This window comes from Cuculus canorus, chromosome 2 (genome assembly GCF_017976375.1).
Source record: "Cuculus canorus isolate bCucCan1 chromosome 2, bCucCan1.pri, whole genome shotgun sequence".
Taxonomy (NCBI): Eukaryota; Metazoa; Chordata; class Aves; order Cuculiformes; family Cuculidae; genus Cuculus; species Cuculus canorus.
The window spans coordinates 109600932-109624884 of NC_071402.1; the positions used below are offsets into that span (position 1 = coordinate 109600932).

General features: G+C 46.0%; 1 long non-coding RNA gene across 1 annotated transcript in view; it reads right to left on the minus strand.

The window, feature by feature from the left end:
* The window catches only part of LOC128851485 (uncharacterized), a 29771-nt gene extending 18000 nt beyond the window's left edge, over nucleotides 1–11771 (minus strand). The window contains exon 1 of the long non-coding RNA XR_008448858.1: nucleotides 7388–11771. This is a non-coding gene — a long non-coding RNA (uncharacterized LOC128851485). The remainder of the gene's footprint in view (nucleotides 1–7387) is intronic.
* Nucleotides 11772–23953: the final 12182 nt, after the last annotated feature.

Genomic DNA, 23953 nt, shown 5'->3' on the forward strand with positions numbered 1-23953 from the left:
CAGGTAAGAGTGCAGAGAGCAGAATGTAAGAGGATGAAGGAGCAGAGAGGAATGCAGAGGAGCAGAAAGGAAGGAGCAGATAAGATCACAGAGAGGAGTGCAAGACAGCAGGAAGGAAAACAGAGGATTGCAGAGGAGAAGAGAGGAGCACAGAGAGGAAAGCAGAGTACCAGAGAAGAGTGCAGAGAGGAGAGCAGAAGAGGAGGCAGGAGTGCAGGTAAGTGCGTGGAGGAGCCAGTGGAAGAGCAGAGAGGAGCATTGAGGAACATGATGGAGCAGAGAGAAACACAGAAGAGCAAAGATGGTCAGAGAAAACCACACCGGAATGCAGGAAGGAGTACAGAAAGAGGGCAGAGGAACGAGAGAGGAGCACAGCTTGCAGCACAGAAGAACAGGTAAGAGTGCAGAGAGCAGAATGTAAGAGGATGAAGGAGCAGAGAGGAATGCAGAGGAGCAGAAAGGAAGGAGCAGATAAGATCACAGAGAGGAGTGCAAGAGAGCAGGAAGGAAAACAGAGGATTGCAGAGGAGAAGAGAGGAGCACAGAGAGGAAATCAGAGTACCAGAGAAGAGTGCAGAGAGGAGAGCAGAAGAGGAGGCAGGAGTGCAGGTAAGTGCATGGAGGAGCCAGTGGAAGAGCAGAGAGGAGCATTGAGGAATATGATGGAGCAGAGAGGAACACAGAGGAGCAAAGATGGTCAGAGAAAACCACACCGGAATGCAGGAAGGAGTACAGAAAGAGGGCAGAGGAACGAGAGAGGAGCACAGCTTGCAGCACAGAAGAACAGGTAAGAGTGCAGAGAGCAGAATGTAAGAGGATGAAGGAGCAGAGAGGAATGCAGAGGAGCAGAAAGGAAGGAGCAGATAAGATCACAGAGAGGAGTGCAAGACAGCAGGAAGGAAAACAGAGGATTGCAGAGGAGAAGAGAGGAGCACAGAGAGGAAAGCAGAGTACCAGAGAAGAGTGCAGAGAGGAGAGCAGAAGAGGAGGCAGGAGTGCAGGTAAGTGCGTGGAGGAGCCAGTGGAAGAGCAGAGAGGAGCATTGAGGAACATGATGGAGCAGAGAGAAACACAGAAGAGCAAAGATGGTCAGAGAAAACCACACCGGAATGCAGGAAGGAGTACAGAAAGAGGGCAGAGGAACGAGAGAGGAGCACAGCTTGCAGCACAGAAGAACAGGTAAGAGTGCAGAGAGCAGAATGTAAGAGGATGAAGGAGCAGAGAGGAATGCAGAGGAGCAGAAAGGAAGGAGCAGATAAGATCACAGAGAGGAGTGCAAGACAGCAGGAAGGAAAACAGAGGATTGCAGAGGAGAAGAGAGGAGCACAGAGAGGAAATCAGAGTACCAGAGAAGAGTGCAGAGAGGAGAGCAGAAGAGGAGGCAGGAGTGCAGGTAAGTGCATGGAGGAGCCAGTGGAAGAGCAGAGAGGAGCATTGAGGAATATGATGGAGCAGAGAGGAACACAGAGGAGCAAAGATGGTCAGAGAAAACCACACCGGAATGCAGGAAGGAGTACAGAAAGAGGGCAGAGGAACGAGAGAGGAGCACAGCTTGCAGCACAGAAGAACAGGTAAGAGTGCAGAGAGCAGAATGTAAGAGGATGAAGGAGCAGAGAGGAATGCAGAGGAGCAGAAAGGAAGGAGCAGATAAGATCACAGAGAGGAGTGCAAGACAGCAGGAAGGAAAACAGAGGATTGCAGAGGAGAAGAGAGGAGCACAGAGAGGAAAGCAGAGTACCAGAGAAGAGTGCAGAGAGGAGAGCAGAAGAGGAGGCAGGAGTGCAGGTAAGTGCGTGGAGGAGCCAGTGGAAGAGCAGAGAGGAGCATTGAGGAACATGATGGAGCAGAGAGAAACACAGAAGAGCAAAGATGGTCAGAGAAAACCACACCGGAATGCAGGAAGGAGTACAGAAAGAGGGCAGAGGAACGAGAGAGGAGCACAGCTTGCAGCACAGAAGAACAGGTAAGAGTGCAGAGAGCAGAATGTAAGAGGATGAAGGAGCAGAGAGGAATGCAGAGGAGCAGAAAGGAAGGAGCAGATAAGATCACAGAGAGGAGTGCAAGAGAGCAGGAAGGAAAACAGAGGATTGCAGAGGAGAAGAGAGGAGCACAGAGAGGAAATCAGAGTACCAGAGAAGAGTGCAGAGAGGAGAGCAGAAGAGGAGGCAGGAGTGCAGGTAAGTGCATGGAGGAGCCAGTGGAAGAGCAGAGAGGAGCATTGAGGAATATGATGGAGCAGAGAGAAACACAGAGGAGCAAAGATGGTCAGAGAAAACCACACCGGAATGCAGGAAGGAGTACAGAAAGAGGGCAGAGGAACGAGAGAGGAGCACAGCTTGCAGCACAGAAGAACAGGTAAGAGTGCAGAGAGCAGAATGTAAGAGGATGAAGGAGCAGAGAGGAATGCAGAGGAGCAGAAAGGAAGGAGCAGATAAGATCACAGAGAGGAGTGCAAGACAGCAGGAAGGAAAACAGAGGATTGCAGAGGAGAAGAGAGGAGCACAGAGAGGAAAGCAGAGTACCAGAGAAGAGTGCAGAGAGGAGAGCAGAAGAGGAGGCAGGAGTGCAGGTAAGTGCGTGGAGGAGCCAGTGGAAGAGCAGAGAGGAGCATTGAGGAACATGATGGAGCAGAGAGAAACACAGAAGAGCAAAGATGGTCAGAGAAAACCACACCGGAATGCAGGAAGGAGTACAGAAAGAGGGCAGAGGAACGAGAGAGGAGCACAGCTTGCAGCACAGAAGAACAGGTAAGAGTGCAGAGAGCAGAATGTAAGAGGATGAAGGAGCAGAGAGGAATGCAGAGGAGCAGAAAGGAAGGAGCAGATAAGATCACAGAGAGGAGTGCAAGACAGCAGGAAGGAAAACAGAGGATTGCAGAGGAGAAGAGAGGAGCACAGAGAGGAAATCAGAGTACCAGAGAAGAGTGCAGAGAGGAGAGCAGAAGAGGAGGCAGGAGTGCAGGTAAGTGCATGGAGGAGCCAGTGGAAGAGCAGAGAGGATCACTGAGGAATATGATGGAGCAGAGAGGAACACAGAGGAGCAAAGATGGTCAGAGAAAACCACACCGGAATGCAGGAAGGAGTACAGAAGAGGGCAGAGGAACGAGAGAGGAGCACAGCTTGCAGCACAGAAGAACAGGTAAGAGTGCAGAGAGCAGAATGTAAGAGGATGAAGGAGCAGAGAGGAATGCAGAGGAGCAGAAAGGAAGGAGCAGATAAGATCACAGAGAGGAGTGCAAGACAGCAGGAAGGAAAACAGAGGAGGCAGGAGTGCAGGTAAGTGCGTGAAGGAGCCAGTGGAAGAGCAGAGAGGATCATTGAGGAACATGATGGAGCAGAGGAGCAAAGGAATGCAGGAAGGAGTACAGAAAGAGAGTAGAGGAACGAGAGAGGAGCACAGCTTGCAGCACAGAAGAACAGGTAAGAGTGCAGAGAGGAGAATGTAAGAGGATGAAGGAGCAGAGAGGAATGCAGAGGAGCAGAAAGGAAGGAGCAGATAAGATCACAGAGAAGAGTGCAAGACAGCAGGAAAGAAAACAGAGGGTTGCAGAGGAGAAGAGAGGAGCTCAGAGAGGAAAGCAAAGTACCAGAAAGGAGTACAGGTAACAGAGGAACAGAGAAGCAATGGATAACAGAAAAGAACAAGAGTGAGGAGCAGATGGCACAGGAGAGAAGTGGAGCAGTAGTGACGAGCCTAGAGAAGAGGCAAGAGGAATGCAAAGCTAAGATCAGAAGTGCGAAGAAGGGTCAAAACGTTGAGAAAGGGATGAGAAGAGCAGTGAAGGATAGAGGAAGACAGACGAGCAGCGGAAATAGAGGAACAGAGAAGCAGAGGTGTGCAGAAAAGGACAGGAGCCAAGCAGAAGAAAGGAGCCTAGAGGAGAAGAGTGGAACAGAGGAGCAAAGAAGAAGATTAGCACAAGATTGGCTGAGGATCGTATTGAAATTGGAGGAGGATCAGAGAAGTTTGATCAGGCCAGGGGCATCAGGCCACTCTTGGAAACCCCCTGACATGGGTCCAGGTTGAGGGAGACCAGGGCTTGGGCATCTCCTGGGAGGCGTGACCAGGCTGTGGGATGAGGAAGCAGGTCTTGCTCACATGCTCAGGGAATAGCCGATCGCCAGCTCTGGGGTCAGGAAGGAATTTTTTCCCCCAGGGCAGATTGGCACTGGTCCCTGGGGGTTTTTTGCCTTCCTCTGCAGCACTGAGCATGACCACTTGTCAGGGCTCCTCTGGTCCACTGTGGCTGGCTCACTGCCTGCTGCTCATGCACCACGAAGGTGGCCTGTCGTGACCTGCAGCTGGGTGGAGGAAGGCTTTTTTTCCCCACGGTGGGCTAGCCAGTGTCCCCGGGGTTTTTTTGCCTTCCTCTGCAGCACTGAGCACAGGCCCTCGCCAGGGCTTCTTTGGGCCGTATTGGCTGAGTGCCTGCTGCTCACGCTCCACGCACATGGCCCTCGTGCCCCACATCTGGGGGGAGGAATCTTTCTTAGAGTCCCAGCGCAGGCCCCAAGGGTGGCCCGTGGGAATTGCTTCTTTACCTCTGTAGCATTGAGCACAGCCCCTAGTCAGGGCTCCTTTGAGCCTTTCCAGCTGGCTTCTTGCCCGCTGCTCTTGCATCCCCAAGGCATCACTTGTGCCCGGGGCTTCTCTGGCTCTCTTGCCCATTGCAAGTTTCCAGCAGGAGAGAGCTCTGCTCTTCCCTTGGCTGCATTTCCCCACGGGTTCTTGCTCGTTCAAGCCACCTTACACTTGGAAGGGCCCCAGGCTCGCCCCACCATCAGGAGCTGACACTTTACAGCCCTTCCTGCCTACAATACAAGCACCGGACAGGCACGAGAGCGCTTATCATGCATCACCGGTGAAGAAGCACGGTGGAGCAGGTTTTGGAAGGCAAAAAGTATGCTTGTCATCAATGCATCTTAGACTTTGGAAAATATCACATGGTACCACGCACTACTACTATTACTTCTTCATTCTTTTCTATGTGTGTGGTCATTCCTGATCCTCATTTGTCCCATTCTTGCTCTTGAGGAAACAGGGACAGTTTGGTCTCTATTCCTGTTGCTACTTTCTGTAGCTCCATGTCTTGCCTTTTGCCAGGCTGCCAGGGATGTTTTTCCATGCTAAACTGAAGAGCACATTAGGCAGCTCCTGGCCACCCGAGTGCATTGTGTTAATGCTTGTGAGCATCGGCTCTGAAACAGAATCAGAAAAATATCAGAAAATAACATAAAATAAAATCCCGTTTCCACTTGTATTGTTTGTGTTATGTGTCCTTGAAAGAGATTTTGGAGCTGAAATCTCCTGGCATTTCAGGCCAAGAATATTGTTGCTATTTGACTCAAGTGGAGTCAAATAAGGGGAAGGGGAGAGGGCAAAGGGGAAAAGGAGGGAAAGGGGGGAAAGGGGGTGGGGGAAAAGGGAGGAAAAGGGGGGGAAGGGGGGAAAAGTGGGAGAAAGGGAGGAAAGGGAGGGGGCAAAGGGAGGGGGGCAAAGGGAGGGGGAAAGGGAGGGGGAAAAGGGAGGGGGGAAAAGGGAGGGGGGAAAAGGGAGGGGGGAAAAGGGAGGGGGAAAGGGAGGGGGGAAAGGGAGAGGGGGGAAGGGAGAGGGGGGAAGGGAGAGGGGGAAGGGAGAGGGGGAAGGGAGAGGGGGGAAGGGAGAGGGGGAAGGGGGGGGAAGGGAGAGGGGAAAAGGAAGGGGGAAAAAGGGAGGGGGAAAAAGGGAGGGGGAAAAGGGAGGGGGAAAAAGGGAGGGGGAAAAAGGGAGGGGGGAAAAGGGAGGGGGGAAAAGGGAGGGGGGAAAAGGGAGGGGGGAAAGGGAGGGGAGAAAGGGAGGGGGGAAAAGGGAGGGGGGAAAAGGGAGGGGGAAAGGGAGAGGGGAAAGGGAGGGGGGAAAGGGAGGGGGGAAAGGGAGGGGGGAAAGGAAGAGGGGAAAGGGAGGGGGGAAAGGGAGGGGGGAAAGGGAGGGGGGAAAGGGAGAGGGGGGAAGGGAGAGGGGGGAAGGGAGAGGGGGAAGGGAGAGGGGGAAGGGAGAGGGGGGAAGGGAGAGGGGGAAAGGGGGGGAAGGGAGGGGGGAAAAGGAAGGGGGAAAAAGGGAGGGGGAAAAAGGGAGGGGGAAAAAGGGAGGGGGAAAAAGGGAGGGGGAAAAAGGGAGGGGGGAAAAGGGAGGGGGGAAAAGGGAGGGGGGAAAAGGGAGGGGGGAAAGGGAGGGGAGAAAGGGAGGGGGGAAAAGGGAGGGGGGAAAAGGGAGGGGGAAAGGGAGAGGGGAAAGGGAGGGGGGAAAGGGAGGGGGGAAAGGGAGGGGGGAAAGGAAGAGGGGAAAGGGAGGGGGGAAAGGGAGGGGGGAAAGGGAGGGGGGAAAGGGAGGGGGGAAAGGAAGAGGGGAAAGGGAGGGGGGAAAGGGAGGGGGGAAGGGAGGGGGGAAGGGAGGGGGGAAGGGAGGGGGGAAGGGAGGGGGGAAGGGAGGGGGGAAGGGAGGGGGGAAGGGAGGGGGGAAGGGAGGGGGGAAGGGAGGGGGGAAGGGGGGGAAGGGAGGGGGGAAGGGAGGGGGGAAGGGAGGGGGGAAGGGAGGGGGGAAGGGAGGGGGAAGGGAGGGGGAAGGGAGGGGGAAGGGAGGGGGAAAGAAGGGGGAAAGAAGGGGGAAAGAAGGGGGAAAGAAGGGGGAAAGAAGGGGAAGAGGGGGAAAGAGGGGGGAGGGGGGTAAAGTGGGGAGAAAGGGGGGAAAGGGGGGGAAAAGGAGGGGAAAAAGGAGGGGAACAAGGAGAGGAAAAAGGAGAGGAAAAAGGAGAGGAAAAAGGAGAGGAAAAAGGAGAGGAAAAAGAAGAGGAAAAAGAAGAGGAAAAAGAAGAGGAAAAAGAAGAGGAAAAAGAAGAAGAAAAAGAAGAAGAAAAAGAAGAGGAAGGTTTATGTGGTGCTACACTTAATGGTATGCAGGACAAGCTCTGAGTTAGGACTGAGGGCTCCATCCAGGAGAAATGCTCTTTGCAATGCACGCTCCAGGCCCATCCAGGGCACAGGGGCAGAGATGGGCACCCCTGCAGCATCGCTCAGGCAGGGGCTGAGGGCCCTGGGCTGAGCTGAGACACCACCTCCCCTGGGCCCTTGGCAGGAGACAGTGAGGGTCGGGGTCCCAGGGGAGCACAAGGCCAGCCACGGAGGCCTGTGAGCCCTGCCAGGACCCTGACCAACAGCTCTTGCTCACCTCAACAACATCTGGAACCATTTAATGAAGGAGCACATCGTGCTTCAGACTGGGCCTCACTCGTGCCAGAGATGGGGCAGGTTTGCTGTCCTCTGGAAACCCACCTCAACTGGATGAATAGAGAGCCTTTCAAAAACTGCACTCCACACATGCTTTTTGCCAATTTGTCAGATGCTCCAATTACCTCAAGGTGATCCGCAGCTGTCTCCTCCACCAGCAGCTCCGTGCTTCTTTCCCACAGCATGACTGAGCCAATGCCCGGGCTGAGGCACGGCTGCCCATTCCATGCCTTCTGCTCGGGGCGGGGCGGCTGGGAAGAGGTGGCATCAGCGATTTCCTCAGCATGTATTGCAAGGGGAAGAGGAGGTAGGAAGAAGAATACATTAGCACAGACGAGCATAAGCCAGCGCAGTCCACCTGGAAGGGACCCAGAAGGATCTCTAGTCCAACTGCCTGATCGCTTCAGGGCTCAGCAAAAGATAAAGTATGGTATTAAGGGCATTTTCCAAATGCCTCTTAAACACTGACAGGTATGAGGCATTGACCAACACCCTAAGAAGCCTGTTCCGAGGTTTGACCTCTCTCTCAGTCAAGAAATGTTTCCTCACGTCAAGGCCGAACCTCCCCTGACAGGCGCAGCTTTAAGACACTCCCATGCAGCCTGGCACTGGGTACCAAGCAGAAGCGATCAGCACCTCCCTCTCCACTTCCCCTTCTCGGGAAGCTGTAGAGAGCAATCAGGTCAGCCCTCAGCCTCCTCTCCACACGGGGCAAACCCCATGTCCTGAGGTGCTCCTCAGAGGACATGCCTTCCAGTCCTTTCCCCAGCTTTGGTGCCTTCCTTGGGACTGTTTGAGTACCTTCACATCCTCCTTAAATTTTGGGGCCCAGAACTGCACAGCAAACTCAAGACAAGACTGCATTAATACTAAATACAGTGAGATAATGTCCTCCTTTGACCAGCTGATCACACTGTCTTTAATATGCCCCCGTTTGTGGTTTGCCCTCTTGGCTACCAGGATGCACTGATGGCTCACATTGAGCCTGCTGTCAACCAGCACCCCCAGATCCCTTTCTGCAGGGCATCTCTCCAGCCACTCCTCTTCCAGTTTATGCTTGGACCTGACATTACTCTGTCCCAGGTGCAGAATTCAGGACTTGTTCTTGTTAAATGTCATGCCAGTATCACCAGCCACCTAGCTATGACAGGGCTGAACTTTACCAAAATACTAATAGATTATTTTTTCCATTGGCTGCATTCAAATCTTAAGAACATTTCTTCGTCTCCCCAAACCCAGAAATATCTCAGATCAAGGGACAAGCCTTCATAGAAAATGAGAAGGCTCTCCTAATAGTGAAAGTTTCTTATCTTAAAAAGATAATTGGTGAAATATATATTGCTGGAGCATCCATCAACACTGCCAGAGGTCTGTCATTTCCATTACAAGCCAGAGTACTCCAGATAAACTAGAATTAGGCTGTTATTGTCCTTTGTGTTAGGGCCAGCCCCAGAACTGAACATATCAACTCACAGACATTAATCATATTTTTAATTGAATTTGATCTCAACTTATTCAAATTCAGGGAGTTGAAATGAAGGTGGATACAAACAAAACCAGAAAAAAAATTTGTTCTAAAGAAGGTGAAAAAATTTGTTCTGGCTATTTATATGGCAAATAAATAGTTATTCAGACTAGTCAGGTTCACAAAACAGGTGGTTTGGATACAATGAGTCTAACTTATAAACAGTGCTTCTTGTATTTTAGGTTGGCAGGACAAAGACTAAGAGATGAGATAATTCTTCCTCTTTGTAACTACAGCAAACAGTATGTGGTAGAAGAGAAGAACATGAGATGTGTCTGTTGGTTTAGTGTACATAAAAGCCAGCTTTGTACAGAGTTTCAGTAGAATTTACACGCATTTACTTAAGAAATTATGTCAGTAGAGAGCTTCTTGATGACTGATGCTTTCGTGGTTGAACGTTGCACATTCAGTCTTGCCCAGGGCTATTGGTTTTCCCTCCTCTGCTGGAAACGTATCACGTGATGTGATCCTAAAGCAATATTTCATCTATATTTTCATTTTTCATGGACTACCACATGATAACTTGTAAGTAGTCCTGTCTGTCATTAATTGTCACTATTATTTGTCCTCTGTTTCACGCTTCAGGAGAGTCTCCAGCCAACAGGTTAGCCAAATTCTGGAACAGACTCAAGTCCTGTGATGAGGTGGGGAGCAAAAACCCTAACTGGTTTTAAAACTCAGCCCAATAAATGAAGAACATATGATGTGACTGCCTGAAATTCCAGGAGCCTGGACATCATGACCTGTGAGAACCTTACTTATCCTGAGTCCAGAATTACCAAATATAGTATATGATAGCATCACTAAAAATATCTAGCTATTCATTCACATGCCAATAACGTTTTAGGTGGAATTTTGAAGAACAAGAATGAGCTGAGTACTGAAGTTCCTCCAGCCTCTGCAGAAATCCCAGTTGTTTTTAATTACACTTATTTCTATTCCCATTGGTGGTTACACAACTACATTCATGTAGAAAGATCTTGTTTCCTGGTATTAGTACACTAAATGATCATGACAGAAAGTTGCAGAACAAAAGGAGTATGTATGATTTAAACACAGAAATGAAGAGATTCAAAATTCTGTTCAGTTGCAAAAGCCATAAACTGATCTCACCTCTCCCAGTCCTCCCTGCAACACCTAACTTTTGTGTACATCTCTTTTTCCATGTTGTTCATCTACTGTTGATTGTGTTGGTGGAGGCTGAATCAGGAAACACATTTCCCATTTAGATCTGAAACCACTTGGCTCCACAGCAGTCAAGCTCTGTTGCATAAAGTAGACACTGAAAACAACAACAGAACTGAGGAAGTTTTCTCCTGTATTGCCGTGATTCCTGCTACTCCTCAGTTGTCTCATGGTTCCATTAGAATAGCATGGATGTGACAGCGGAATTCTCATTTAAAGTAGCATTTTCTAAAAAGCTTACTTAAGCACTCAGAGCTTATTTTTAGATCTAAGATATATATGACTAGCTCCAGTGAAGAACCAAGATATCAAATCCAGAATTATAAATAGCAAAAATGCAATACAAATTCAAAACCAAACACTGTCCTCTCCATTCAGCCTTCTCTGAGCACCTGTGGTTGATTTTCAGGTTCCCCAGTTTCATGTATCTGTATTGAAACACAATATTGGCTTGATGTCTGCATTGTGCCTATGTTGAGTTGTGCTTCACAAATTAGGAATTTGAACGCCAGAGTTCTGAGAAAGGGAGAATTGAGATGCCCATATCACACCTATATACATCAGCAATATGAGGCTCTCCAAGAAATAAGGAAGTCACATGACAGCCTAGATATTAAAACGAGTAGGATAGCAACTCAAGAACATAGTAAAGACATTACAGATATAAGCCCAAATCCCTTCTCTGACGGAGGGGGTCCCATGCTCCTTACAGCACAACTGACCTCAGAGCTTCAAGGTTGCCTCTAAAGGGAACATTTTCTTGCCTCAGGTGTTCTGCTTAACAAAAAAATCTAATTCTTTAATTAGAAAATGCAAGAGTAAACTTGGCAGTCTGACCTCTGCAGTCAAGATGGTCTACGTATTATCCAGCAAGTATTTAACGTAAAGAGTTTGGCATGGTGCTTATGTTTCTTTATGCATAAGAACCTCAGTTACTTCTGAAAACTGAACTTGGATGTTTTTGACAATTCTGTCTTTTTTTATCTATCTAATAGGTTTTTGAATTCAACTAAAAGTCTTTAGCTCCATAATTTATTGTGGCAGTGAGTTCCACAGATTAACTATATGTGACATAAAAGGGCATTTTCTTTACCAGTTTTAAATTTATTGTCTTTTAATTTAATTAGGTATCCTCCTGTGCCTCTTTCACAAGACAGGATAAATAGGAGCACCTGCTGACCTTCTTTTTGCCATACATTATTTTATATACCTTTGGCATGTCACTTCTTATTAGTCTCTTTACTAAACTAAATAGCTGTAATCTTTGTAATCTCTCCTATCATGGGATACTCTCCAACCTCTAATAATTTGCTTTGCCCTTTCTGAAAAGTTCTTGGGCATTCAGGTCTCTATAGACATTTGTTTAAAAGTAACATAAAATTTACAATACCTTAATCCTTAGAAAGTCTTACACTGCTTAGACAACTAGATTCCTTCTATTATCTATTCTTTCTATACTGGTGCAGAGTTATCAGGAAAACAGTGCCTGTGGGAATGATCTTTGTTAATAGCAACATCTGCAAACAAGCGTGAACAAGCTCAGCCTCAAATACATTATGTATTTGGGGCAATGCTTTGGGGTTTACCCCCACTCAGGGCACATTTCAGATTCATAATCAGTTTGAAACTGTAGTCAAATCCATCCCCCACACACCTCTCCAGCCCCAATACCCACAGTGTGTTTCAGGTAACCTTACCAGACCTTCCCATTGCACTTTCTGCCAAGTTTCTTTTCAATGACTGTGCTGCTGATTTCATTTCCTCTTCATGGAGGTGGGTCTCAGCCAGCAGCTCTTGATGTGGAGTCCCAGCACTCAGCAAGAGCAGCTCATCCAGTGTGGGTTCCTGCTATTGATGGAAAGTAGAAGAGATAATCTCCAGTTTCAGTATCTCTGAGTTATCACATTTGCTGAACAGATAGAACTCCATGCAAGCATTGAATAGATAGCTCAGTGTAGTGTCAGTGCCAAAATGCAGTGTATAGTTCAGAAGTTTGGAAGCCTGTTCTTGAACACCGTAATTTAACATTACAATCCCTCTGTACCATTGACTCACAAGGGTAATTTCCCTCTACCTTCCTCCTTAAATCTCCTCAGCAGGGACCTGCCTTCTCAGAGCCTAGTGGCTGTGTCATGCTGGTGCACCTGAGCTGCTGGGCCCAGGGAGAGGGATGCAGCATCTCACTAGATAATCAATCTTTGCTACCGGTGAGCAGTCATGATGCTAGTTCACCCCACACTAACAGCTTCTGGTCTGCAGGGTCTAGGAAGGAAATGAGTGAAAATTCTCCCTCTTTTCTTTTTCTTACTCAGAAAGACATCCTTTTTCCACACACACAAAAAGCTGAAGTTAATTGCTTAACCCTAGTCATCTAGTACCACTGAAAATGACATACGTAGTTGTGAAACCCATGGCAGGTTGGGGGATACAACATGGAAACTACAGCAGACCCTCATCCTTCAGATAGTAGCTTGATACCGACTGCTGCAGCCCAGGGCATCTCAAAAAAACAGTTCCCAGGTGCTCAGGCACCTCTGAAACTTCAGTCCCAAATTAAGCACCAAAAAATCATTTTCTGTGGAAATTGGCTGACTATTCACAGTTCAGCTGTCTTCAGAACTGGTATGTTAAATGGTGTCTTATCCAAACAAATGCTTTCTGAACATATCACCCACTGGAAGGGGGGAAAAAAAGCCCTAGAACGATCTTGTTCATGTGGCATTTCTAAAGCCACAGCACTCCCAAAATTGCATAGGAAAACAGAGCCATCTACAGGGGAAGCCATTCTGGTCTGGCAAGAAATTGGATCCAATAAAAAAACACGTGATTCTGTGCAACCAGCAAAACAGCAGGACCAGCCAAATGCTGTGTTACCAGTAGCATGCTGAAGGTTACAGAAATACAGTATGTTTAATAGCAGTTTTGGGAATCAGGTGTAGAGTGTCTCCGGCTCTTTTCTGTTCTAGTTTTAGCAAACCAATTCCATGAGCGTTCAACCAAAGCAACAACTAACTTAGTTTCCAAGTGACTACATCCTCATATTAGAGTTACTAGTAATTGCTGGAAGATGCTTTTACTGGTATAGATGTTGTACACACACCCAGCAGACAGGCTCTGTCTGAGGCTGTGGTCCCACCCCATCTTTTCACACCCAGGTCCTTTCCATCAGCCCTCTGCAACTTAGTTTCCTGGGCATGCACATGCCATAGGAGAGACATGCAAGGTGCCAAGGAAGCTGTACCAAACATAGTAGCTAAGGAAGACACAAAAAAACTCATCCCGCCTGTTGTACAATGGAAAAAGGCAGCATCTTGTACTTTGGGGGGGACTTAATAGTTAATGTTCAGCTTCCTGCTGGTGACTGTAACAACCAGTAGATAAAAATTTGCAGCCTCACCAACAGCACAGAGAATGACTCTTAATCACCTGTCTGCCTCCACAGGAAAAAAGCTCTTATGACTGAAATCTCTTTAATTCGTTTTCCTATTGCTTGACTGTCCCACTACATGTCTTCAGCTGAGAAGACATTAAAGGAAAGAGAAAGGAAAGAAAATAAGCATTGCATGAAAACAGTGACTATTTGGAGTAGAGTATCTGGAAGTTCTAAGAAACTGTAGCAGAGCAGCTGCTTAAAATACCATGTAAGGAAATATAAGATATAAGGTCTTCAGTGTCAGGGGCTGCTAAAACTTAAGGAAACATCTCTAGGAGTTTCTCCATGGCCAGCTGATAAAGGATGTTTTGTTACATTAACATAGGGGCCTCCATACTTAGCTGGATTAAGCCAATTAAAATGGCACGAAATCAATCTTTCTTTAAATACTTAAAAGCAGAGCAAAAATTAGGTTGAGTGAACCCTCCTAAATTGATTTCCATTTCTGTAATGACTGATTTACGTGATATATAAAGTTCAGTTTCATATCTGTCTGAACTTCTAAATGTTTGTATGTTCTTACTTATTCAATCATGTTCTCCTGTAGGATTATTATTTTAAACTCATCCAGACTTGAGCTTTTTGAGTTATTAGAAAAAAATTCCATAGACTTACCTTTGGCTGAATTTAATAATATTTTTAATTCAATTAAATCTAATGGAATTACATTAAATGCATGCTGCAATTTTGTGTGTACTGTACAGTCAATGGAACAAAGTCACCAGAATAATAGTATAGCTTCAAGGTTTAATATTGTTGATATAGGTCATAATGTAAGAAACTAGGACTTTCGTGGGTAGAAAAGATGTCCCTTGGCCTAGACAGTCTCAAGTTCTGTGTTAAAAAGAACAATAGTTGTGTCTCATACTTTATAGCTTCCATCTGGTTCAGATATCAGACACAGAGATACCAAACAACGCCCCCTCATGAGATGGTTATTGAATTCAGTGGGAGCTGAATGGCATGGGAGGGTTAGAAAGGAGCATCATGTATATGGGTTGCCTGGAGCCTTGTTAGCACAGGACAACTTGGGTCCACCAATCTCCTTGGCAAATTATATCTAAGAACAAAGACTCATGAAAGATATTTTGATTTTTTTTTTGGAAAGGATTTTGTTGCTGTCCCTTCTGTTTTAGCAATGAGTTTAAAAGAAAAATATCATGGCAATCAGACATGGACTGTAACCTTTCCCAGACAAGGGCTGTTCTTTCCATGTATACGTACAGGGTGAGATATGTTGCTGTTAATTTTAACTATCTACAAGTTGCATCAAGTCTAAAGCAGTTGTCCAGGCTTCCACTGAACTCATTACAGAGCGCCTGTAAGCAATCCACCCCATCTATCTTTGCTGACATATACTTTCAGACCATGGAAAACTTTTGCACTGACTCATATTTATACATTGCTTAATACAAGCTGCTTTAACCCCTTCTCCTTGCCTTGCCACTCATCCAGCCCACCACACATACCCTCAACAGGTGGAGGGAAGGGGATCTCCTCTTTCAGGATGGCACCTTTGCATTCCTGCTACTACTCTTCTTGGTTAAAATCAGTCCACCTGGGGGAAAAGAGCCACTGGGAGGCCCAAAAAAGCAACGGAGTTGTGGATGTGGAGCACTGTTCCCCAGGGGCTGACACCACCACAGGCAAGAGGTATGCGAGGAAGCAAGGTGCAGGTGGTAGACGTTGTGCAGGTGGTAGGCGTCAAGCAAGTCTCTCTAAAAGGGGAACTGGACCTGGAAAGGACGGAGAGATCTCTAGAACATAATCTTCAGGTAGGTTTTGCAATTCTTCCTCCAGCATATCTTCAATGATCCTTCGCTCCACATTGCCCGGAAATTCAATGAGCACTTTTTCTACTCTACTATCCAAGTTACTAGTGAAAATATCAAATACCATGAGAGTCAGAGGAGTGCCCCTTTGATACTGATTTCCAGCTCAATGGTGACTTACTGAGAACTTTTCTGAGAACTTACTCCTTTTCAAGGTGTGCCAAAACAGTGTAGAATAGATATTTTGTTGAAACATGGCACAAAATCAGATCTTACAGCTAAAAGAAAGGCACTTGAGTAGGCAAAGTTTAGCAAATGAGATCATTGCTGAGATTTGTACATGTGTTTATGACCCTTTTGTGGTTGTTCTCTGATAAAAGTGAGTAGCAGCTATTTTAACTTCTACAATAGTACCTTTTTAACTTCTACAATAGCACTTCACTCCCAGAAACCTCCACTGATAAAAGTCAATTGGCTTCTAAAGGCACAAATCTGTGAAACAGGTCAAGAAAGCAGTATTAAATACCAAGACCTGTTTCACTTAGTATCCTAAACTTGGTTAAAACATACAACTTTCACTCAACTATTTCTTTCTTCCTAAAGCAATAGGCAAAAAAAATCTAACTTACATTTCTATTCCAGTCTAGTCTAGTCTAGTTTTTTATAGCACGCTATACAATTTCAGATGATAGTAAAATATTCTTTCAGGGATAAACTCATGGTAGATAGGCTTGATACTTGCCTCTGATTTTCTGTAAAAAGAACATGCATCTTCTTCAGGTAATGCGAAAATAAAAACAAGTATCTAGTTAATCATCTAAATGAGAAAACAAAGAAGAAAAACATAAAACTGGAAGTTAGTTGTATAGTAGGTATATTGTCTTTACAAAAATATACATATACATCTGGGACAAGTGCAGGGAAAGGGGTTTTTCTTAAAGGTATTTACTTTCTAGTAACAAGAAAAGAAGGAAGAAGTAATCTAAGGGATTATCTGCACCAGATAAAAGCTCTTAGATAAACTCCCATGCCTTTTAACAGCTCATCTCTGAGAAAACATTGTGGACCCCAAGGACACATTTACCTCATGTAATATTTTCTCCCAGGTTCTTCCAGTATAAGGACTATAAGGAATAGGAGTAGATGAGGAAATCTGTGAGGAAGAGGTCTGCAGGGTTGCCCGTCTCCTACCCTAAACTACCATCCTTCCTCCTCCCAGTGATCAGTAAGCCCATGTAGTGCCCTCCCTTTTAGTGTTTTGCTTTGCGCAAAAGCAGAGGCTGGAAAGTGGGGGAAGGAACTAGCTCTTGACGTGCTTAGGGAAGGTTGTCAGTAGTCGGTGAGGCAGCTGGGAGACAGCCTTTTCTGCCCCTCCATGACTGGCCCACATACGACTCACTCTGGCTCCAAGTCTCAGGTTTCCTAAAATGCCAGATGAGGTCTTCAGTCAAACACACAAATCAAACCCTCATTGCACAACCCTGAGGAGATACCCCTACACTGAGGCCTGAGCTCATGGCTGGCTCCACACACACTGACTGCCAGTTTGATGCAAGCTGAGCAGGACTGCAACAGATCCTTACCGGCCATCAGTGTGGGTAGGTGAAGACAGAAGGAGCCCTAACAGGCATGAGAGGGTTTCTTTCCATGAGTTCTCTCCACTGGATTCTTCTCTTACAAGTATATTAGTGCAAAGTAGCACAGTAAGAAGCCTGGTACGTAAAGCTTGGCTGCTAGGCACTTTCCTTGCCACACTAAGTCACTGTGCTGAGTGGGCATTCATGAAGTCAAGAACGACAGGAGAAAAAGGCTGATACCTAACCGTCCTTAAAAGGACAGAAACTCAGCTGGAATAAATCAGTGCAGATTCAAAGAAGTATGTGGGTCTGGCTATAGCAGTTTACATTTCAATGCTATAGCACAGGCAGACTTTGGGGTGGGGAGATGCACTATCCCACCACTCTGTCCTGCTTTACAGCTGGGCAAGCTGCAGTAGTCCACCACTTGATTTTTTTCATAGATGAATAGTACCTGCCAGCCAGGATAGGAATTTCTCATGTAGTTTTAGGGTTGATTCATGTTACTTTGATGGCAGATTTATTAAAAGAGCTTTCCTTTAGGTTTTGCTTTGTGTTTCCCTAGTGTCTTGCACAAGAGAAACTCTCAGTGCAAGCAAAATGGGAAAATTAGTTTCCTGTTGGTGTCAAATGGGTCAACACAAGAGCCCTAAATATCACTTCTGTGACTAAGTTAGAGTAATTCCTAAGACTAAAAGGAAATAACACTACTACCTATGTATACAAGCAATGATGATTGATCTGTTTTGACTAGTCTCTCTCTTTTTTTGACCAAAGACATTTCCTGAAATTTTCTAGGTGTGATGGGTAGAGATCAATCCTGTACCCTAAGATCAGAAGTTCCATTTTTCTGCATAGGTACAAGAGAAAAAGAAAAAAATTCAAGGCAAGTGCAAATCATGGACTTTAATGATCTATGAACACATGTGATTGTTAAACACTAGATTACATAGAATTAATCCCGTTGTTCTCAGAGGAAAATGTACGAGACTGAGGAGTTCCCTGAAGCAACTGAAGTTTTGTGTTTGCATCCAGTGAATATAGTCTTAATGTATACAGAGATCTATGCTATTTACTGGTCAGATATGTAAATCATATTTAGATCAAACTACATAAATTCAAATCACAATGCAGACATTCAAATCACAGCATTACTTTCGTCTGCTGAGTTTTAAGGCTGGAACTTCCTCCCCAATTATTTTCATGGCCTGCTCTCAGAGTTTATTGCAACCTCAACATTTCCAGAGAGCAGCATAGAAAAAATATTTTTCTAGCCAGTTACTCGATTGCCAGTATACTAGGGCTATGTATTGATTTTCTGTCCTCAGCTGCTAATGTGGTGCACTTCTCTCTAGTTTTCTCCTCACAGGTCACTAAGATTTATGACTAACCTGAAGGAGATGAAACCAGGAGGCAGACTGCTGAATATCCATTGCTGGAAGCCACCTGCTGCTGACTGACACTGGGTCAGACACATCTTCTGAACGATTCAGGCCACTCCAAAAGCTTTGCTGGACGTTTTGCTTCTCATGTGGGTTTACTCCTGACATGTGCCACGTGGCTGGCTAATTCTCTTCCTCCCCGCTATAACCAAAGTTTAGCTTAACTCTTACGAGAAAAAAAGCAGCACAAAACCCCCAAATAATCTGCTTTAGCAAAGCAGGGGTTTCACCAAGACATGGCTTAGCAAGGCACTGCTTAGCAAGATGTCTCCAAAACAGGTAATCATTGGTCTTTCATTACTCTTTCCTAGGAGAAAAAGGCCCCAATATATTTGAAGGGTTTTCCATAGAACACTGCTAAATAAACCAACATTAGGTTGGGTGAACGTGGAAGGAACCATAAAACCTGTAGCTACTGTCTGGGGAGGAAGGAAATAGTAAGGGATGTAGAAAAGAAAGGAATGGCTAAGGTTAGGATCCTCATCTGAGGCACAGAGATGGCTTGGGATGAAGGGGATGAAGTGCAGTCCCTGACCTATGGACAGTTGAAGGTTAGGAGTAGGGTTACTAGCGAGTAAACTAGCAGCAACAGTCCTGGAGTGCCTACAAAAGTATCTAAATAAATAATAATTAAAGGCTCATGCTGGCAGTCTCCTTTTGTCTCAGTGGATTTGGATCGTAGCTGGTGAATTAGACTAAGATTTGTGTTTGGGTTGACAGAGAGTCCAGAGCTACAGCTGGCATGGGGCTGGAAAGGGGCTGCCAAAGGAAACAGGGTTGAAAGAAAGAAGTTTGTTGGATCTGGAATATTATTTCCGGTAAGATTATAGAAAGTCCACAGCAATGTGACTTAATATTTTAATGCCTTCGTTTTCTTTGCCCAGTCTGTCTTTCTTGCAGAGAATTGTACCCACAGCAGATTTCTAACCTTGAACTACAGAAATAGCTTGTCTTAGAAATTAATAAGAAGGTATAAAGATTCCATACTCATGTGTACTGAAAAAATAAAAGTCCACCACAAATTACTAAATACACAAAAAACCATCATCCAGTCCGTCCCCCCAAGCTGCCTTCAAAAATATGACTTGAAAATAGTTGGGAGCTGGAAGAGCACATAGAAGATGTGTCACATTTTCGTACTAAGTCACATCCAGAGGAGGGTATGGAAATAGGTCCACTGGTTGCCAGAACAGTCCCCACTTCACTAGCTCTCTATGCTCTGGATGGACCTGAGGTTGAAGAGAAAATCCCATAACTTCATGGACCCACAGACGATGACTGATGAGAAGTTCAACATGAGCTGGCAATGCATGCTCACAGCTCAGAATGCCAACCGTGTCCTGGGCTGCATCAAAAGAAGTGTGGCCAGCAGGTCAAGGGTAGTGATTCTGTCCCTCTATTCCACACTTGTGAGAGCCCACCTGAAGTATTGTGTCCAGTTCTGGAATCCTCAACCTAAGAAGGATATGGTGCTGTTCGAACGGGTCCAGAGGAGGGCTACAAAGATGATCAGAGGGCTGGAGCACCTCTGATATGAGGACAGGCTGAGAGAGTTGGGGTTGTTTAGCCCGGAGAACAGAAGGCTCCAATGAGACCTTATAGCGACATTCCAGTACCTGAAGGGGGCCTAACAAGAAAGCCGGGGAAGCACCTTTTACAAAGGCATGTAGTGACAGAACTAGGGGCAATGGCTATAAATTGGAGAAGGGCTCTAGACTAGACATAAGGAGAAAGTTCTTCACAATGAGGGTGGTGAGGCACTGGCACAGGTTGCCCAGGGAAGTTGTGGATGCCCCCATCCCTGGAGGTGTTCAAGGTCAGGTTGGATGAGGCCTTGGGCAGCCTGATATAGTGGAAGGTGTCCCTGCCCATGGCAGGGGCTTGGAACTGGACGATCTTTAAGGTCCCTTCCAACTCAAACAATTCTATGATGGCATGTGTAAGTAAAATGGCAAAGGGAGGAACACATATGAGCCTCAATGAAGTTTTGAGGGAACTGGAAGAGAGACTGCTGCTAGGTGCCCTTGCACTACAGATGGATGCAGGTGTCACTCTTGCCACATGAATTAGGGAGCTCCACTACTGTGCCACAAGCACACCAGTCCGTGTAGTATACCTTATTGTCACCCTAGGCACAGGACCCAGAATGGGATGCAGTCTCAGCTCTTCTGCTTAGGAGTATGCCTTGCACTCAGGAAGATGGCAAGGGAGGTACTACACTCATCTTCCTCTTGACTTTTGGAATGTGGATACTTTGCTTCAAATTAAGACAGATCCCAACACAAGAAGTGTTCACTGTGAATCATGCTTCTGGCCAGGACCTTCCCATACAGCCAGGCCTTAGATTGCTGCATCCTGCAGCCCACTCAGTCCATTCAGACCAGGTTCTCCTGCAGCATTCCCAGCATAAATGGAGCTTTTGAGCTCCCGCCTGAATGTACTGCCTCCAGGTCCTCTGCTGGCAGCCTGTACTCTTTTAGCTAAGAGAAAGAATCAGAATGGTTTGGGTTGGAAGACACCTTAAAGATCATTCAGTTCCAACCCGTCCTGACATGACCAACGACATCTCCCACTGGATCAGCCTGCTCAAAGCCTTATCCAACCTTACCCTGAACATCCCCAGGGATGGGGCACCCACGACTTCACCGTAACAACCTGTTCCAGTGGCTCACCACCTTCACCGTAACAACCTTCACCGTAAAAAGTTTCTTCCTAACATCTAATCTAAATCTATACTCTTTCAGTTTAAAACATTTGCCCTTCTTCCTGTCACTGCATTCCCTGATAATGAGCCTCTCCTTAGCTTTCTTGTAGGCCCCCTAACTTTAAGTACTGAAGAGAAAGGAAGAGGGAGACTACAAGTAAAGCACCTTAAAAGTTTTCACCTAAATGGAAGCATAGCAAATGGACCCATGCTATTTAGTCCTGTTCAGACATTTTGAACCCATTATGGCTGAATGGGAACACGTTTGGGGACATTTAGCATCCATTACCCCTAATTAAATTAGTTCATTGAGATCATCAATGAAAGAACATTATACAATTAAAACATTTGCACTCAATCAATTTTAATTGTATTCACTCCAATTGCCTGTGCCAAACCAGATGCCTTCTAGCCCGAGATAAGTGAAGGAAAAGCAATTTTTAGAACTCTCATTTACTCAGGTTTGATCTGATCAGGTCAAGTTTTTTTTTCCCTGGGAGAAGCCGGCAGCTGTCGCTTCCCCCGGTGGGTCCCCGGGATGGAACCGCTGGGGACCGCGGGGACAGAGCTTCCCTCTGCCTGTCTCTTAGCACCACCTAGTGCTGCCGGCAGCAAAATGTCAGCAGAGACGGGAAAAAGGGCACCATCCGATGCCTTGGGCTTCCTGATAAGAGGGATAACTGTCGCTGTGAGCATAGCAGAAGCTGGGTACCAAAACAGCACATCCGAGATCCACCTTCATCTTCCTGGAGAGTCTCTCTCTAGTTATCTCACACAGCTTTGGCGAAGTCATCAATCAAATTGGGTTTGGAGACTGTCACAAATGACAGGCAAAACATCTATCAGCTCTAACATCCACAGAATTTAGCCTCCATCATCGAGATTTAAGCCAGCCCTGCTTGCTTTGCTGTTCTCCTGTCCTTAGAGCATCAAGGCATACAGTAATTCACACTTCTGCCCAAAATCCTCTGTGAGAAGGGGGATTTGGGTTCCCCTCACCCCCATTCTCAGCCACAACAAAATACAAGGATGCCTTGCAAGTTTTTCTTCTGCCCACTTGCAGCCCACACCTCCCAGATGAGACTCTGGAAAGGAACAGCCCAGGCCACAACTTCATCGCAGAGCACAACCAGCAGGGAGGTGGTAGTGAAGTGTCTGTTTTTCATCCAGTGTGTGTTTAACCTAAGGAGTCCTTGGTAGTCAGCAGAGACCAGGATTAAGTCTCTGACCACCAGGTCATGGTCCTGCTTTCCCTCCAGTTCAGCAGGTATGGTGCTATTCTGCTTATCAAAAGCAGGGGACGACTGACCCTAGAAACCTTCTAAGTTCTGACCTTCTTCTGACACGAGTGTGAATTGCACAGAAAAGGCTGGTGAGGCTCAGGGTCCTGTTGTCTGGGAGGCATGCCACTAGGCTGGATCTTTATCTTCAGACAGATCAGCCAGCAAGGCTAGAAGAAAGCATCACACTCAACACATGGGTATTGACTCGCAGGAGGCAGCGCCAGGCTGGAAATCCCAGCTGGAAAGCAGACTTCCCCACAACTCTGAGCCAGGAAGCTCTGATCTCCAACTTTCTGGGTGAATGTTTTCACTACTAGCTTGAATACAAACAAGCAAGAAACCAGATTCTCTGTTGTTTACATCTTGAACAGCTAACGATAAGCATCCTGCCCAGTTTATGCATGCATACAAGGGTAAAGTACTTAAATTCACATGGTCTGTTCAAGTTTAGTTTGTTTCTACCTCTCAGACTGATGTATATTTCCACATACCCAGAAACAATTTTCACATATCTGTGAACTTCTGGAATAAAATCTGAGGCTCTTACAGATTTTAAGTACCTTCAAATTAGAGGAGAAGTTGGCAGGATTTTGCATGCAGAGACATTAGAGTCCTTTTTCTCATGTCAGTGAGTAAGCAGAGCTTTGCTGCAAGTCCAGCCTGCAGTGGGACATGGGAATTCTGGCTCATGTGCTTATACAACATTTGCAAGGCTGGCACTGAATCAGAGATCTTCATACCAGTTTTATGCTAACATTCAGCCTTCCTCTCTTTAAATATGAATGCTAATTTACCCTTTAGCTATGTTGTCCGAGTTGTGGCTGAAGATCTCTGGTGTCCTTTGCTCATCTCTCCAAGACTTTCCCATAAAACTGATTGCTGTAGAAAGAGCAGTAATTGATAGCAGGTGTTTCCAAGTTGTTTACTGCTCTGTGGCACCACTTGCTTCTTATCTTGCCATATCATTCTCTCTTTCAACATCATGAACTTATGCTCACTGATCCTGAATGGCTGTACGAGAAGATTGATTTAGAGGTGGATTAGTTTGCAAGTATTCACTGCTTCTCCTAATAACTGAAGAAACTCAATAGATGTGAGCATGGAGGAAGCCAATACTAATACAATTTTTTTTTTTTTTTTTTTTTTGCTAGGGTTCAGAGCAAGGTTTTCTTTCCTTTCGATACATTTTAAGGATTATAATGTTTCAATTTCCAGTTCTTTTGCTGTTCTCTGAACAAAATTATACATATTGCAAAATAAAACAATAGCCCAAATGTACTGTGATCAGTTGTAGATTGACCAAATTATACCATAACATATAAGCTGTCTTGCTGCTCAGCCTTCTTTATGCTGTGTCCCCCATACACTTACACAAAAATAAAGCATACTGCAATGAGAGAATAAGAACCTCCAGGAAATGTGTCTTGCCAGAATTTAAGTTGGATGGATGAGAAGTAGGAGGAGTCTGCATAGAGAAATTAAGTCTGCAACAGTTCTCCAGAGGCTCCGTATAGCAAGTTCAAGAAGGCGTAAGAGTGAGTTCCTATTCATTTCGGTAACACCAGCTAACACCATCTATTTTGCAAGTGTTCCCCAACTCAGACTGATGTTGTCCTGTACCCATATGACCAAATATGGGTTATACGGCTACAGATCTCTGCTTTATTGAGTATGCAAACCCCGCATTTCTTTTGTTCCCTGAAGTGTGGGCCAATGCCTCAGCTCATGTGCAACTCCAAATCCTATATGAAACTTATCATTGATCTTTCC